Here is a 4,234-nt window from a genome sequence, read left to right as displayed (position 1 = left end):
TCCTGAATCCAGATGAGTAAAAGAACATTCTGGAACATCATCATCTAAATGTCAATGTACACGTGCAAGTGCCTGTGCAACTGTATTGTGACAACACAACCATGCCTCCTCTATAGTTGTATAAAAAAACATCGATAGCACCATTTTAATTTAGAGGCATTATGTGAAGCATATAAATGTTTTACATTGACAGAAAAACCTGAGGAAGACATCCTCCATTCAGTCATAGTCAGTGCACCAAGTCATTTCCCCGTAATCAAAGCATCTTCCATTTAGTGTAAAATAATAATGATGGTATTTTAAACAGCTGATATTTTTATTTAAAGTTAATCAATATCTATGCAACGCAATGTGCAAAACACAATGAAATAACTTTAACAACCCTCTGAAGTGAGGAACATGACAGGAAGCAATTCTTAACCATTGTTCTTCATAGTAAACATGGCACCTTATTCACAAAAATCCATCTGCTAAACTGTGATTATGAATGGAATACAATTGTTATTATAAACAGTGCATTCATAAACTGAATCTCATACTTCCACTTTGAAAAAATCAGCCTTGGGTATCCAGCAGGAAATGAAGTTTTTATCATTGTTACACCGAATAGCTGCAGTCAGCCGATATTACGCTGCTTCATAAGCTTCTTGTTCATTCGTGTTGTTCCAAATCATGATTGCTGCCATTTTGGTCCCTGTTACCACTGACAGGCTAGTGCTGAGGCTTGGGATTTTCAGTAGTTTCGACGCATTAACGTGCCTGCTCAAGAACAGGTCTTAGAGAAGGAGCAGTACAAGGATAAAAACAGTAGCCAAAAGGTGCCCTTTGGAAGTGTCAGACGTACAATTCACCATTTGGGCATTCTCAGCCATAGGAAGCTTTAAAGTGCTCGGCTAGCATAGCCTGGAGATATAGACATAGCAGGGGGGTTAGCCATCTGAGGTGTGAATGTGTGTGTCTGTGTGTGTGTCAGAGCGGGTGTCCATGCCCCTCACCCCTCCTCTTTTCACTAGTTAAAATATGCGGCTTTCTTTGAGTTGAGTTTGGACGACTTGGAAAGAAGAAGTTGGAAGTTGGCATCTGTTAGTTGAAAGTGGGCATCTGAGTCCTGCATGTAGGTCTGGCATTCTACATTTCATCTCTGTTCTGTTGGAATATTTTGCTGTCTTTTGGTTTTTGCATTTTATATTTCTTTGGGACACCTAAATTGTGATTTGGTATCTTCTTTAATTCATTTGTTGTGTGTCTGTCCATGTCTGCAACCTGAGTTAAGTGTTTTAAGGTTGTTGAACCTTGTCTTTAGATTAGATGTAATATTATCAACAAGTAAGTTTGTTTTCACCATGCTAGTACAATTATTGCAGTAACAACACGGGAAGTTGCCTAATGGTTTTTGCTGCAAAGTGGTCTTTGTTGAGACAGGAAGATGGCTCTGGACCAATTTGTCCTTCTAGATAGGCTCTTTTTTAAAACTAAACACCGGAGGTTCCCAAAAGACTTCACACAGTGCATGATCACTTTCAGTTATTCCCCAATTACGTTTTATAGTGTTCTTTATGTTACGAGCCTCTCTGCTGTATTGTGTGACAAAAATGTTTAGATTTTTCTTATTGGGCCTACAGGTTTTATTAAGCAAACTATCTTGTTCTAGAAACCTGGCTTTATAATCGGATTGATTAAGTAGATTCAGACTATGACTTTTTTGTACAAATCTGGTTTACATGTCAGCTGCCTTATAATCAAAGTCTTCTTCAGAGTTGCAAATGTCTCAATCGCTGGTACTCCCTGGAAGATGAGACTGAATATGTAGTCTGGCATAATATCAGTCAAAGGCATCAAACTACATTGCAATTTTTTACCATGGCAGTGCTGATATATTTGAGTATTAGATGATACTTAAAAATGTATATTTTTTATCATTCCTCTCATCAGATAAAAAGGGTGGTTCTGTTTTGCTCTTCTCAATGTAAAGCACATTACTGTCTGGCTCAAGGACTCCTTTGACAATCTGGTTAATTTTAGTGAATTTGCACTTTCAGGTTTCTTCTGTGAAGCTATTGTGAACTTTTTCACTGCCTATCATCAAAGCTTGACGTGACTTTGAAAAAAGGTACCTTTAAGGTTTCTGCTGACTACTAAGTACACGAAAAGGAGCTGATTGCTGAATGCGCTTTATAACTAGCTTTTAGTAAATGCTATGATAGTCCATTTGATACATGGCATGTAGGCCATCACAAAGGAATCTTTCATTTTCATAAGTACATTTCTGCTTATTGCATAAGATATTGGTTCACTTGAACTAAATTCCATTTCCTCTGCTTTCTCTACTCCTTAACAGACTGTTGCATTGTGAAATATAAACCACCAATTGCTCAAGATTCATGGAATGAACACTGATGTATGCTGTATGCTGGCATTACCGCACAGCTATCTAAATGTGTAACTGCATGGAACACACGCTATTACACAGCGGCGTTAATGCAGCCAATCACAATGCACTTGAAAAAGTTAAATACACATATCAAAAGGGACATGATTGGTTTGTTGGTTTCATTTATTCAATTTCTATGTCCAGCATGCATGAGTGAGCATGCAGAGCTCTGGCTTTTACCAGAGCACCCTGAAATGGGGAAAAGTACCATTATGCAAATATTAGTGACTGTGAGGATTCCCCAAGAAGAACCTCGTTGAATGCTGTGTGTTTAATTGTTTAAAAAATTCTGTGGGGGAATACCTTGTTGCGTACCTCGGAATGTTTGAAACTCTCCACCTGGTTGTACTTGTGCTGTACAGCTGATTGTGGGTTTTGTACTGGAGATGTTATCTTGCAGCCAATGGCACATTTAACACAGGAGCATGTGATTTTTTGATACCTTTTTTTGTGGTTCGGAACCGCAGAACAGCTCGCTAACATGCAATGCGCCCTGGAATTTTTCTGTCAAACGTGACAAAGGACAACTTGAGTGCTTTTGCCTGCACAAGCTTAAGCAGGCAAAAGCAATCAAGTGGCATGCCCTTTGTTGAAACCCACTTAGTAACTGCTTTCCTTCATTGATAGCATTAGATTGTTCAGCCCAGTCGAGAGGCTTTTTCTTTTGAAACAAGAAATGAAACTTCCTTTTCAAATGGGCTCTGCCTGAAATGAGTGTGAAAAAAAATGGAGAAATTCAGCTGCAATGATTTTAAACGATGTTAAGAAATCCCTTATAAGTGGTGTAAATGAACATTCAGTGTAGAAATAGCCCAGAAGCCCCCAGCCTTGTCACAATATCACATATTGTGAATAGTGAGTTCATTTCAAACAAAAGTAGAGTGTACCGCATAAAATGACTTTGAACTTCATGAGGACACATTCCTCTTTGTGTTTCATTGCTAATTACGTGTTTGAGAGGAGGCTGTCATTAGCTGACTGTAATGGAGTCTGGAGTCTGCAATAGAGGAACAAAAGACGTCCTAGCTCTCTTGTAGTGCTCTTGTCTCTTGTCCTCCAGTCAGATGGCTGTCCATCCACCTCTCCACCTTTTTTTATGAAAATAAAATCCAGAATACTGAATATTATTGCACAAGGACTACAAGAAATCTCAAGATAAGTTTGTATGCTACTGTTCTCTGTGGGGAAGTTTTGGGAACTCCCAACAAATGAGATTACCCTGTAGTCAAGACCTTAAGACAGCCTAAAAGAGGGAAGTGAAATGCATGCTGGAGACTTCTGAAATTCACATGAAATCACAAGATGTAAAGCACGAGCGTTGCCATGACTCTCACCCAACCATCATTAATACCTCTGCCAACCTCCCCCGGATGGCAGAGGCTGGCACCATCCTGTTGTGTTACCTGGGCTGATAGCTGGAGGGCATAATAATGCTGCTATGGCTTGTATTGCTTTGATAAATTTCCAGTAAAGGACAGTGCGTCTAGTTTAATATAAGCTGTGTTTGTCATTGTGAATAAGGCCCATGCTTAGCAAATAAACTGAAGTAATATACAGTTGACTGTTGATAAATGCATGGGCTTGGGGATGTATATCGGTATTAAAATAGTTCCAGCTAATCCATGCAATAAACCAGTATGCAATGAAGCAATACATAACAGTAAGGAGTTTGCAGTAGATTTGTTGAATCATGATTAACATCTTCTTCCATTTATCATCCATGTAGAATGACAATGCATTACAAGATCTCTGGAAGATTCCTGGCTCTGTCAGTTCTACCCTACCCCAAGAATCAGCCTTTGT

The sequence above is a fragment of the Anguilla rostrata genome, chromosome 6 (assembly GCF_018555375.3).
Source record: "Anguilla rostrata isolate EN2019 chromosome 6, ASM1855537v3, whole genome shotgun sequence".
Classification (NCBI taxonomy): Eukaryota; Metazoa; Chordata; class Actinopteri; order Anguilliformes; family Anguillidae; genus Anguilla; species Anguilla rostrata.
This window is presented reverse-complemented; position numbering follows the sequence as displayed.